The following is a 14761-nucleotide window of genomic DNA, read 5'->3' on the forward strand; positions in this document are numbered from 1 at the left end:
AGGCAGGCTGGCAGAGGGCAGCCTGCACTACCCACATGGCAGGGGGTGACAGCTGTGAGTGCGCCAAGCGGAGCCTGCAGGCTAAGCTGAAGTAGCGCCTGCAGGCCATCAGTGCCCAGGAGTGGCTGCGCAAGATCCAACTCCTGGCCCAGAAGGTGCAGGATCACAGGGACAGCCACCGTGGCAGGCCAGACTGACGTCCTCCTGGCCGCACCACGGGGGTTTGCAGATCTGCAAAGCCAGAGGCCTCTGGTGTGCACATCCCGCCCTGGCGTGCAAACATCCCCCTGCACACTGTCACCCTCCCATGCCTGTAACAGTCGCAAACCAAGGCGTGCAAAAGTTCCCCCCTCCTCTCCACCACACTTCCATCAACCCAGCATGCCTAACACTCCCACAGGATGTGCACACATCCCCTCTAATGCGCTCAAGTCCTTTGGAGAGTGTCTGGGTGTACTGGGTGCTGAGGGTGGGTGCCTGTGAGATGACAGTGAGAGGGTGGAGTGGTGATGCCCTGTTCCCATGGAGGCCAGTGCAGCTAGGAGATCACCTCTAGGGGGTTAATGCAGGTGCTGAGGTAGGAGCAGATGCAGACAGACACACCTGGTGGGCGCGGGTGGCCCTCGCTGAGGTGCCTTCGGTCAGCGTTCAAGATCAAGAACCCAGAGGCAGAGAAGAATTCCATCCTCTCAGTGAAACAGTGGGATAGTCAGGGCGACTGTAGAGGAGGACTGTGCACTTTGGGTGCCAGCACCCATGAGCGAAGGCTGCCCTGACTGAGCCTCGCTTGCTTGGGGCCTAGCGCACTGCTGCTGGGCAGCGGGTGAGAGGATGTGCTTTTCCGAATTAATGAGAGAAAAAGTTGATTCTCCTGCTGCCCACGAAGGTGGAAAGTGAAGTGGGGAGACATGTGGGGGAGTGAGCAAGGCTCCCTGTCTGGGGGTTCCAAATCTGCTGTTGGTTTCTTTCACCGCTGACTAGAGATATACAGCGTGTCCCCCAAAATGTATACACACTTTGAATACCTACTAATTCCAATGGTTTCAAGCATAAGAAAGAAACAACAATGGAGCTGTTACCTGTTAAAGGTGTGGGCACAAACAGGCAGTTGGACATTCCCTAAGGGGTTTCAGATTGGAGAGGGTGAAGGCCAGACTGAGGCCCTCCCCCCACTCCAGTGCACGAATTTCGTGCACCAGGCTACTAGTATTATTGTAATAACCAATATGCATTATGTGGCAAATCATTTTTTTGACAATGTGAGTTTCTACTGGTTACTATATATAAGCTATGTTGTGCTATAAGAAATGTGTAAAATAGCATGGCCAGTATTGCTCAGTGGTTGAACATCAACCTATGAATCAGGAGTTCACTGCTCAAATGCTGGTCAGAGCACAAGCCAGGGTTGCGGGTTTGGTCCCCAGCAGGGAGCATGCAGAAGGCAGCCAACAAATTATTCTTTCTCATCACTGACCTTTCAATCGCTCTCTCCCTATTCCTTCTATTCTGAAATCAATATGTGAATACATATATATTGCGTAAAATATATAGAACGCAGCAATCAACTTATGTCCACTCTATTATGTAAATTTCCTTTGTAGTAGAAAGCCCATATTGAAATTTTTATGCAATTTTTATTTGGATTCAGTGGTTCCATTTATTTTAATCCTACCCCGAGAATATGTTTTTCACTGATTCTAGAGCAAAGAAAAAGGGAAAGGGAGAGAGAGAGAAATGCTGATGTGAGAGAGAAAAATTGCATCTGAGCCAGGAATTAAATCTGCAGGTGGGTATGTGCTGTGACCAGCAACTGAACCGGTGACTCCTGGGATGATGCTCTATCCAACTGAGCCACTCTTACCAGGGCTCAGTGGTTCCAATTTTCAGTATTTATTCCAAAAATTAATCAGATATGTACACAGAAAATTCATCACAAATGTAATTGATATAGTATTTTAAAATATTTGAAAATCTCATTTTTATTATACTTAACATAGAGAAAATAGAGGTAAGCAAATCTTTAAAAGGTAATTGGTTTAAGGCATTATTCTATATGATTGGAGAATCATAGTCATTAAATTTTATTGTATGCTAGAGGCCTGGTGCTTAAAATTCATGTGAGGGTATGATCCCTAGACCTGGGCTGCAGTCAGGGCCATCTTCCCCAGCTGCCCTCAGCCAGCACCCCCAATGCCACCGCCCACACCCAGTTCCCCATTTGCCATTGGGTGATTGGAGCCTGCTGGCCAGGGAGAGAGGCCAGGAGGTCGGAAATTCCGCCCCCTCACAGGCCTCACCTCCTCCACTGCTTGCCCTATGGGTGTGGGGTGACTGGAGGGGTGGGGGCCATGGTCTGGCACCACCCACATTCCCTGCCACCCAAACCAAGTTCCCCATTTGCCATTGAGAGTTAAGAGTCTTCAGGCTGGGGAAAAGGACCAAGAGGTGGTCAGTGTACCTCATAGTGACTGGTTGAGCTGTCATTTTGGTCAATCCACTGTTAAGGTCAATTTGAGTATTAGCGTTTTATTATACATGATGAAAGAGGCCCGGTACATGGGTGGGGCTGGGTGGCTTACCTTGATGGGGGCACCCGATCAGGTGGCAGTCACTGCTGGAGGGGACAGAGGAAGTTTTCGACAGGCCACAGCCCTATCCAAGTTGGAGGACACCACCTGGGAGTGGGGGTGGCCGGGATGAGGGGCAGCAGTTGTTCTGGTCTCTGGTCGTTCTGGTCATTTCGCCATTTAGGGCGCTGGGCTTTGATTATATAGGATGCGCGTATTATTGACATTATGAATGTTTGCAAAAGGATGGAAAAAATAAAATTATGTTTTGAAATATGTAAATCATGTCTGTGACTTTGTAACATTATAGTTGCATACTTATTGCTTTTGATAATTATATCAAGAGATATGAGACCTAAACTCATGAAAAACTATGCAAAAATACATATAAGGAACTGGCCAGTATGCTCAGTTGATTGGGCATCGTCCATGAAACTAATGGATGCCAGTTTGATTCCTCTTAAGGGCACATGTCTGGGATGCAGGCTCAATCCACAGTAGGGCGTGAGCATGAGACAGCCAATCTTTGACTTACTTTCACATTGATATTTCCCTATCTCCCTCTCCCTTTCTCTCTCTCTCTCTCTCTCTCTCTCTCTCTCTCTATCTCTCTCACTCTCTCTCTCTCAAAAAAAAATCTTTTAAAAGGTATATATAAAAGTGTCTATTCAACAGTGATTCATATTTGACTATGAAGTGTAAAAAAATCATTCTTTAAGCTTCTAAAAAATTTCCAAAAGTTTTACAATGGGTATATGTTACCTTAGCCTTTAGAAATGAAACCTTATATCTTCCTCTCTGAATGGAGTTTCAAGATTTTCTGAGGAGATTATATATATATATATATATATATATATATATATATATATATATATATATCTCCATGCTATTTTTTTTCTTTCTTTCCCGACATGCTCCCTAGTAAATCTGCTAACCCCTCGGCTGCCTCACTTTGTCCCCAGGACTGGTCCCCACTAGACAAGAAGCCTGTCAGTCTAATGGTAACAGTGCTCTCTCCCCAGAGTTCACAGTGTATAGCTCCACTTTGGGGACATAGGGCATCTCTGAGATGTGCTGGTATGGGCACTGCCTCTACAAGGAGAGTGGTGATGCTTGATCAGCATCGCGAATGTATTTCATGATCAGGAATGACACCGGTTCAAATAAAAAACAATAATTATATTATTTAAGAGGGATTATACCAAGGAATGACAAAGGGCAACACCAGACAAAAGAAAAGATTGAAAGCCAAACACGCCACCAACCCTAGAGTAAGAGAAAGATCAAAAAAGAAAGTACGCTATGGAGAACATACAAACAAAATAAGAACAGAAAAGAAAACGGAGATATCAAGGAGTGCGAGGGAAATGATTTTTTCCTTTGGGACAGCCTGGGCCGCTTCCCCAGAAGGCCCTTGAGTTGGTCCGTTCACAGGCAGCTCCTCTTCTGATGCAGGACCTTGCAGGGGTCCCGGGGATTATTTTGCTAGCTCTGCTGCTGGCGCCTCAGTTCTGCCCATGGCCGGCCCTGGCTCTGCCACTGCAGCTGGAGAGGTGGCTGGAGCTGACCAGGGTTCTGAAGGTTCACCCGCCTCCAGCTCTGCCTCTGGCTCCTCAGTTTGGACTCTCGGTGTTCCAAGAGGAGCCTCACCTAACCCCTGGGCTGGTGCTGGAGTTGTGAGAGGAGAGAAAGTCACCCACATGCCAGTATACCCTTGTGCCCCCCAGACACAACACACAGATAGAGCACGGGATCCAACCCAGGGCTACCTCCCTGCCCAGCACAAAGTCCAGCAGCTGGGAGTCTGAGGCCAGTCTTTACTCATGGCCAGGCTCTGAGGTGCTCCCTGTATGCACCCATAATCCCTCCCCATTAGCTCACGTGGACCTCCCCACAAATCCAACCCCACCATACCAACTTCTCACCCTTTGGCCTGGCCCCCTGAAGATCCAGGACTTGTCCCCTTATGCGATGACCATAGCCCCAAGACTGCAGGGCCAGGCTGGAAATGGCCATCTGCCTGTGGGGAGGGAGCAGCTTCGAGGTTGAAGGACTGTGGGGCCTGGGTGGCTCTGGTGAAGGAGGCCTTCTCCGTGCCCCCATGGGAATTGGTTCCCCAGACGCCCAGGTGGCCACACTCACTTCAGGCCTGCTTTGGCCTGAAGTGGTGTGGCTCACCAGCCCCATTCTGCTGGGCGTAGGACGGGGGATTCACGGACCAGCTGCTGATCCTCTTTGACCAGCTGAGACCTCTTCTTGGCCTGGCTGGAGGTCTGCAATGACAGTGACCGGCAGCTGACTGGGAGGACTCAAGCCCGGCCCTAGTCACTGCTGCTTCTGCCCACTGGACCTTCTGCTCCTGGATGGAGTCCAGCCCTGTGTCTACACAGACATCCATCTGAGAGGAAAGGAGACTCACCTTCAGGGCTCAGGACAGACCTTGGGCAGAGGGTGCCACCCACACTCCACGTCCACCCAGCTACCCTTGACCTGGGGTGTGAACATGATTGGTCCTGACGCCCGAACCCAGCCTGCTCCTGTACTGGACACACCCTCCCCACGTGAACACTCCCTTCACCCCCCGTGCCTCCAAACACACGGGGAAGGGACATAGGGCTGCTCAGCTGGGATCAGAGGGCTGGCCTGGCCCAAACCAAACCTCCCTGTGTTACCTCTGGATCCCGCGGGGAAAAGGGCCACAGGCGTCCTCTCCTCTCAGTGCCGACCCAGCGGCGACCACCACTAAACACACTCTCATCGCTGCCTCTCTTGAGGCATCGGCCTCGGGACAAGGGCAGACAACATGAAAACATGGTGTCTTCTCCAATGTCTCTATCCGACTGAGATGGGAGGGGCAGGTACAGAATGTGGCTGCCTGGTTACCTGGGTTCCAGGCTCAGTTGGGCTCCATTGTCAGCATGTGAGGTATGAGTTGAACCTGCAGTCCTCTGGTGCACAGGATGATGCTCCAACCACCTGAGCCATATCAGCCAGGGGTAGAGTAGGATTTTTTATCCAGGTTTGAACATATGATAAAGAAAACCAACATCCACACCCATAACATCATTGTCAATACTGCTCAAAGAGTAGTATAACAAAGGATAACATTGAATTAAACACATATAATATAAACGTGTGTGTTTTTGCAATAGTTGCATCGGGGCATCCATGTTTTTACTATTGAGATAAAGAGCTAGCAGATTTCTCTCGACTGTCTAACCCAGTGATGGCGAACCTATGAAAAGCGTGTCAGACGTGACCCGGGAACTCATTTTTTGGCTCGATTTTTTCTGGTTACATGGCATTTCAGTATATAAAATAATATCAGAAATATAAGTCTTTGTCTTTTACTATGGTTGCAAATACCAAAACAAAAATTCTTTTGAGTATTTCTGTATGTGACAGGGCGCCAGACCTAAGTTAGGATTTTTCAAAACTTTGCCCCGCCTTGATCAAAAGGCACGCCATCGCTGTCATAGAGACTGGTTGAGCAGTCATTCTGGTCGTTCCATTGTGAGGGTCAATTTGAGTGTTAGCCTTTGATTTTACATGATGATAGAGGCCCTGTACACGGGTGGGGGCTGCCTGCCTGGCGTGCCCTGATGGGGGCCCCGGATCGGTGTGGGAGTCCCTGCTGGAGGGGCCAGAGGCAGTTTTCTGGTGGCCCCACCCCTGACCAGGTTGGGGGACATCCCACTGGGATGCGGGGTTGGCCGGGGCGAGGGGCAGCGATTGTTCTGGTCTCTGGTCGTTCTGGTCATTTCGCCATTTCGGTCGCTGGCCTTTGATTATATAGTCTGCGCGTATTATTGACATTATGAATGTTTGCAAAAGGATGGAAAAAGAGAAGTATGTTTTGAAATATGTAAATCATGTCTGTGACTTTGTAACATTTTAGTTGCATACTTATTGCTTTTGATAATTATATCAAGAGATATGAGATCTAAACTCATTAAAAACTATGCAAAAATACACATAAGGACCTGGCCAATATGCTCAGTTGATTGGGCATCGTCCATGAACCTAAAGCTTGCCAGTGTGATTCCTCATCAGGGCACATGTCTGGGATGCAGGCTCAATCCCCAGTAGGGGGTGTGCAGGAGGCAGCCAATGGATGACTCGCTTTCACATTGATATTTCCCCATCTCCCTCTCCCTCTCTCTCTCTCTCTCTCTCTCTCTCTCTCTCTCTCTCTCTCTCTCAAAAACAAAACAAAACAATCTTTTAAAAGGTACATATAAAAATGTCTACTCAACAGTGATTCTGAATTGACTATGAATTATAAAAAAAAATCATTCTTTAAGCTTCTAAACAGTTTCCAAATGTTTTAAAATGGGTATATGTTACCTTAGCCATTAGACAGGAAACCTTATATATTCCTCTCTGAATGGAGTTTCAAGATTTTCTGAGATTATATATATATATATATGTATATTTCTATCTATCTATATATATGTATATATCTACACACACACACACACACATATATATATATACATATATATATGTATATATGTTTACATAGCTGCTATTTTTTTTCTTTCTTTCTTGACATGCTCCCCAGTAAATCTGCTAACCCCTCTGCTGCCTCACTTTGTCCCCAGGACTGGTCCCCAGTAGACAAGAAGCCTGTCAGTCTAATGGTAACAGTGCTCTCTCCCCAGAGTTCACAGTGTAGAGCTCCACTTTGGGGACATAGGGCATCTCTGAGATGTGCTGGTATGGGCACTGCCTCTACAAGGAGAGTGGTGATGCTTGATCAGCATCGTGAGTGTGTTTCATGATCAGAAATGACACCGATTTGAATAAAAAACAATAATTTTATTATTTAAAAGGGATTATACCAAGGAATGATGAAGGCCAACACCAGACAAAAGAAAAGAATTAAAGCGAAACTCGCCCCAAACCCTAAAGTAAGAAAACGATCAAAAGAGAAAGTACGCCATCGAGACCATACAAACAAAATAAGAAGAGCAAATAAAAGGGAGATATCAAGGAGCACGAGGGAAATGATATTTTCCCTTGGGACAGCATGGGCCGTTGTCCCAGAAGGCCCTTGAGTTGGTCCCTTCACAGGCAGCTCCTCTTCTGACACAGGACCCTGCAAGGGTCCCGGGGAGGGTTCTTCTTCCTCTGCTGCTGGCGCCTCAGTTCTGTCCGCGGCCGGCCCTGGCTCTGCCGCTGCAGCTGGAGAGGTGGCTGGAGCTGACCAGGGCACTGAAGGTTCACCCGCCTCCAGCTCTGACTCTGGCTCCTCAGGTTGGACCCTCGGTGTTCCAAGAGGAGCCTCACCTAACCCCTGGGCTGGTGCTGGAGTTGTGAGGGAAGAAAAAGTCACCCACATGCCAGTATACCCTTGTGCCCCCCAGACACAGCACACAGATAGAGCCCAGGATCCACCACAGGACAACCTCCCAGCCCAAAGTCCAGCAGCTGGGTGGTCTGAGGCCAGTCTTTGCTTCCGGCCAGGCTCTGGGGTTCTCCCTGTGTGTCTGGCAACCATCCCTCCCCATAAGCCCACGTGGACCTCCCCACCCATTCCACCCCATCATCCCACCTTCTCACCCTTCGGCTCAGCCTCCTGAGGCTCCAGGACTTGTCGCCTGCTGCGATGACCATAGCCCCAGCACTGCAGGGCCAGGCTGACAATGGCCATCCGCCTGTGGGGACGGAGCGGCTTCGAGGTTGGAGGCCTGTGGCGCCTGGGTGGCTCTGGTGGAGGAGGCCTTCTCCGGGCCCCCATGGGCCCTGGTTCCCCAGACGCCCAGGTGGCCACACTCACTTCAGGCCTGCTTTGGCCTGAAGTGGTGTGGCTCACCGGCCCCTCCCTGCTGGGCGTGGGGAGGGGGTCTTCACGGACCAGCTGCTGCTCCTCTTTGACCAGCTGAGACCTCTTCTTGGCCTGGCTGGAGGTCTGCAATGACAGTGACCGGCAGCTGACTGGGAGCACTCAAGCCCGGCCCTAGTCACTGCTGCTTCTGCTCACTGGACCTTCTGTTCCTGGATGGAGTCCAGCCCTGTGTCTACACAGACATCCACCGAGAGGAAAGGAGACTCACCTCCAGGGCTCAGGACAGACCTCGGGCAGAGGGTGCCACCCACACTCCACGTCCACCCAGCTACCCTTGACCTGGGGTGTGAACAGGATTGGTCCTGACACCCGAACCCAGCCTGCTCCTGTTCTGGACAGACCCTCCCCACGTGAACACTCCCTTCACCCCCCATGCCCCCAAACACACGGGGAGGGGACATAGGGCTGCTCAGCTGGGATCAGAGGGCTGGCCTGGCCTAAACCAAACCTCCCTGTGTTACCTCTGGATCCCGCCGGGAAAAGGGCCACAGGCGTCCTCTCCTCTCAGTGCCGACCCAGCGGCGACCACCACTAAACACACTCTCATCGCTGCCTCTCTTGAGGCATCGGCCTCGGGACAAGGGCAGACAACATGAAAACATGGTGTCTTCTCCAATGTCTCTATCCGACTGAGATGGGAGGGGCAGTGACAGAATGTGGCTGCCTGGTTACCTGGGTTCCAGGCTCAGTTGGGCTCCATTGTCAGCATGTGAGGTATGAGTTGAACCTGCAGTCCTCTGGTGCACAGGATGATGCTCCAACCACCTGAGCCATATCAGCCAGGGGTAGAGTAGGATTTTTTATCCAGGTTTGAACATATGATAAAGAAAACCAACATCCACACCCATAACATCATTGTCAATACTGCTCAAAGAGTAGTATAACAAAGGATAACATTGAATTAAACACATATAATATAAACGTGTGTGTTTTTGCAATAGTTGCATCGGGGCATCCATGTTTTTACTAATGAGATAAATAGCTAGCAGATTGCTTTCGACTGTCTAACCCAGTGATGGAGAACCTATGAAAAGCGTGTCAGACGTGACACGGGAACTCATTTTTGGCTCAATGTTTTCTGGTTACATGGCATTTCAGTATATAAAATAATATCAGAAATACCAGTCTTTGTCTTTTACTATGGTTGCAAATACCAAAACAAAAAATTCTTTTGAGTATTTCTGTATGTGACAGGGCGCCAGACCTAAGTTAGGATTTTTCAAAATTTTGCCCCGCCTTGATCAAAAGGCACGCCATCGCTGTCATAGAGACTGGTTGAGCAGTCATTCTGGTCGTTCCATTGTTAGGGTCAACTTGAGTGTTAGCCTTTGATTTTACATGATGATAGAGGCCCTGTACACGGGTGGGGGCTGCCTGCCTGGCGTGCCCTGATGGGGGCCCCGGATCGGTGTGGGAGTCCCTGCTGGAGGGGCCAGAGGCAGTTTTCTGGTGGCCCCACCCCTGACCAGGTTGGGGGACATCCCACTGGGATGCGGGGTTGGCCGGGGCGAGGGGCAGCGATTGTTCTGGTCTCTGGTCGTTCTGGTCATTTCGCCATTTCGGTCGCTGGCCTTTGAGTATATAGTCTGCGCGTATTATTGACATTATGAATGTTTGCAAAAGGATGGAAAAAGAGAAGTATGTTTTGAAATATGTAAATCATGTCTGTGACTTTGTAACATTTTAGTTGCATACTTATTGCTTTTGATAATTATATCAAGAGATATGAGATCTAAACTCATTAAAAACTATGCAAAAATACACATAAGGACCTGGCCAATATGCTCAGTTGATTGGGCATCGTCCATGAACCTAAAGCTTGCCAGTGTGATTCCTCATCAGGGCACATGTCTGGGATGCAGGCTCAATCCCCAGTAGGGGGTGTGCCGGAGGCAGCCAATGGATGACTCGCTTTCACATTGATATTTCCCCATCTCCCTCTCCCTCTGTCTCTCTCTCTCTCTCTCTCTCTCTCTCTCAAAAACAAAACAAAACAATCTTTTAAAAGGTACATATAAAAATGTCTACTCAACAGTGATTCTGAATTGACTATGAATTATAAAAAAAATCATTCTTTAAGCTTCTAAACAGTTTCCAAATGTTTTAAAATGGGTATATGTTACCTTAGCCATTAGACAGGAAACCTTATATATTCCTCTCTGAATGGAGTTTCAAGATTTTCTGAGATTATATATATATATATGTATATTTCTATCTATCTATATATATGTATATATCTACACACACACACACACACACATATATATATATACATATATATATATATATATGTATATATATATATACATATGTTTATATAGCTGCTATTTTTTTTCTTTCTTTCTTGACATGCTCCCCAGTAAATCTGCTAACCCCTCTGCTGCCTCACTTTGTCCCCAGGACTGGTCCCCAGTAGACAAGAAGCCTGTCAGTCTAATGGTAACAGTGCTCTCTCCCCAGAGTTCACAGTGTAGAGCTCCACTTTGGGGACATAGGGCATCTCTGAGATGTGCTGGTATGGGCACTGCCTCTACAAGGAGAGTGGTGATGCTTGATCAGCATCGTGAGTGTGTTTCATGATCAGAAATGACACCGATTTGAATAAAAAACAATAATTTTATTATTTAAAAGGGATTATACCAAGGAATGATGAAGGCCAACACCAGACAAAAGAAAAGAATTAAAGCGAAACTCGCCCCAAACCCTAAAGTAAGAAAACGATCAAAAGAGAAAGTACGCCATCGAGACCATACAAACAAAATAAGAAGAGCAAATAAAAGGGAGATATCAAGGAGCACGAGGGAAATGATATTTTCCCTTGGGACAGCATGGGCCGTTGTCCCAGAAGGCCCTTGAGTTGGTCCCTTCACAGGCAGCTCCTCTTCTGACACAGGACCCTGCAAGGGTCCCGGGGAGGGTTCTTCTTCCTCTGCTGCTGGCGCCTCAGTTCTGTCCGCGGCCGGCCCTGGCTCTGCTGCTGCAGCTGGAGAGGTGGCTGGAGCTGACCAGGGCACTGAAGGTTCACCCGCCTCCAGCTCTGACTCTGGCTCCTCAGGTTGGACCCTCGGTGTTCCAAGAGGAGCCTCACCTAACCCCTGGGCTGGTGCTGGAGTTGTGAGGGAAGAAAAAGTCACCCACATGCCAGTATACCCTTGTGCCCCCCAGACACAGCACACAGATAGAGCCCAGGATCCACCACAGGACAACCTCCCAGCCCAAAGTCCAGCAGCTGGGTGGTCTGAGGCCAGTCTTTGCTTCCGGCCAGGCTCTGGGGTTCTCCCTGTGTGTCTGGCAACCATCCCTCCCCATAAGCCCACGTGGACCTCCCCACCCATTCCACCCCATCATCCCACCTTCTCACCCTTCGGCTCAGCCTCCTGAGGCTCCAGGACTTGTCGCCTGCTGCGATGACCATAGCCCCAGCACTGCAGGGCCAGGCTGACAATGGCCATCCGCCTGTGGGGACGGAGCGGCTTCGAGGTTGGAGGCCTGTGGCGCCTGGGTGGCTCTGGTGGAGGAGGCCTTCTCCGGGCCCCCATGGGCCCTGGTTCCCCAGACGCCCAGGTGGCCACACTCACTTCAGGCCTGCTTTGGCCTGAAGTGGTGTGGCTCACCGGCCCCTCCCTGCTGGGCGTGGGGAGGGGGTCTTCACGGACCAGCTGCTGCTCCTCTTTGACCAGCTGAGACCTCTTCTTGGCCTGGCTGGAGGTCTGCAATGACAGTGACCGGCAGCTGACTGGGAGGACTCAAGCCCGGCCCTAGTCACTGCTGCTTCTGCCCACTGGACCTTCTGCTCCTGGATGGAGTCCAGCCCTGTGTCTACACAGACATCCATCTGAGAGGAAAGGAGACTCACCTCCAGGGCTCAGGACAGACCTCGGGCAGAGGGTGCCACCCACACTCCACGTCCACCCAGCTACCCTTGACCTGGGGTGTGAACAGGATTGGTCCTGACACCCGAACCCAGCCTGCTCCTGTTCTGGACAGACCCTCCCCACGTGAACACTCCCTTCACCCCCCATGCCCCCAAACACACGGGGAGGGGACATAGGGCTGCTCAGCTGGGATCAGAGGGCTGGCCTGGCCTAAACCAAACCTCCCTGTGTTACCTCTGGATCCCGCCGGGAAAAGGGCCACAGGCGTCCTCTCCTCTCAGTGCCGACCCAGCGGCGACCACCACTAAACACACTCTCATCGCTGCCTCTCTTGAGGCATCGGCCTCGGGACAAGGGCAGACAACATGAAAACATGGTGTCTTCTCCAATGTCTCTATCCGACTGAGATGGGAGGGGCAGGTACAGAATGTGGCTGCCTGGTTACCTGGGTTCCAGGCTCAGTTGGGCTCCATTGTCAGCATGTGAGGTATGAGTTGAACCTGCAGTCCTCTGGTGCACAGGATGATGCTCCAACCACCTGAGCCATATCAGCCAGGGGTAGAGTAGGATTTTTTATCCAGGTTTGAACATATGATAAAGAAAACCAACATCCACACCCATAACATCATTGTCAATACTGCTCAAAGAGTAGTATAACAAAGGATAACATTGAATTAAACACATATAATATAAACGTGTGTGTTTTTGCAATAGTTGCATCGGGGCATCCATATTTTTACTATTGAGATAAATAGCTGGCAGATTTCTCTCGACTGTCTAACCCAGTGATGGCGAACCTATGAAAAGCGTGTCAGACGTGACAGGGGAACTCATTTTTTGGCTCGATTTTTTCTGGTTACATGGCATTTACATATATAAAATAATATCAGAAATACCAGTCTTTGTCTTTTACTATGGTTGCAAATACCAAAAAAAAAAATTCTTTTGAGTATTTCTGTATGTGACAGGGCGCCAGACCTAAGTTAGGATTTTTCAAAATTTTGCCCCGCCTTGATCAAAAGGCACGCCATCGCTGTCATAGAGACTGGTTGAGCAGTCATTCTGGTCGTTCCATTGTTAGGGTCAATTTGAGTGTTAGCCTTTGATTTTACATGATGATAGAGGCCCTGTACACGGGTGGGGGCTGCCTGCCTGGCGTGCCCTGATGGGGGCCCCGGATCGGTGTGGGAGTCCCTGCTGGAGGGGCCAGAGGCAGTTTTCTGGTGGCCCCACCCCTGACCAGGTTGGGGGACATCCCACTGGGATGCGGGGTTGGCCGGGGCGAGGGGCAGCGATTGTTCTGGTCTCTGGTCGTTCTGGTCATTTCGCCATTTCGGTCGCTGGCCTTTGATTATATAGTCTGCGCGTATTATTGACATTATGAATGTTTGCAAAAGGATGGAAAAAGAGAAGTATGTTTTGAAATATGTAAATCATGTCTGTGACTTTGTAACATTTTAGTTGCATACATATTGCTTTTGATAATTATATCAAGAGATATGAGATCTAAATTCATTAAAAACTATGCAAAAATACACATAAGGACCTGGCCAATATGCTCAGTTGATTGGGCATCGTCCATGAACCTAAAGCTTGCCAGTGTGATTCCTCATCAGGGCACATGTCTGGGATGCAGGCTCAATCCCCAGTAGGGGGTGTGCAGGAGGCAGCCAATGGATGACTCGCTTTCACATTGATATTTCCCCATCTCCCTCTCCTCTCTCTCTCTCTCTCTCTCTCTCCTCTCTCTCTCTCTCTCAAAAACAAAACAAAACAATCTTTAAAAGGTACATATAAAAATGTCTACTCAACAGTGATTCTGAATTGACTATGAATTATAAAAAAAAATCATTCTTTAAGCTTCTAAACAGTTTCCAAATGTTTAAAATGGGTATATGTTACCTTAGCCATTAGACAGGAAACCTTATATATTCCTCTCTGAATGGAGTTTTCAAGATTTTCTGAGATTATATATATATATATATGTATATTTCTATCTATCTATATATATGTATATATCTACACACACACACACACACATATATATATATACATATATATATATATATATATATATATATATATATATATATGTATATATGTTTATATAGCTGCTATTTTTTTTCTTTCTTTCTTGACATGCTCCCCAGTAAATCTGCTAACCCCTCTGCTGCCTCACTTTGTCCCCAGGACTGGTCCCCAGTAGACAAGGAGCCTGTCAGTCTAATGGTAACAGTGCTCTCCTCCCCAGAGTTCACAGTGTAGAGCTCCACTTTGGGGACATAGGGCATCTCTGAGATGTGCTGGTATGGGCACTGCCTCTACAAGGAGAGTGGTGATGCTTGATCAGCATCGTGAGTGTGTTTCATGATCAGAAATGACACCGATTTGAATAAAAAACAATAATTTTATTATTTAAAAGGGATTATAACCAAGGAATGATGAAGGCCAACACCAGACAAAAGAAA

Source organism: Myotis myotis, unplaced genomic scaffold (genome assembly GCF_014108235.1).
Source record: "Myotis myotis isolate mMyoMyo1 unplaced genomic scaffold, mMyoMyo1.p scaffold_m19_p_3, whole genome shotgun sequence".
Lineage (NCBI taxonomy): Eukaryota > Metazoa > Chordata > Mammalia > Chiroptera > Vespertilionidae > Myotis > Myotis myotis.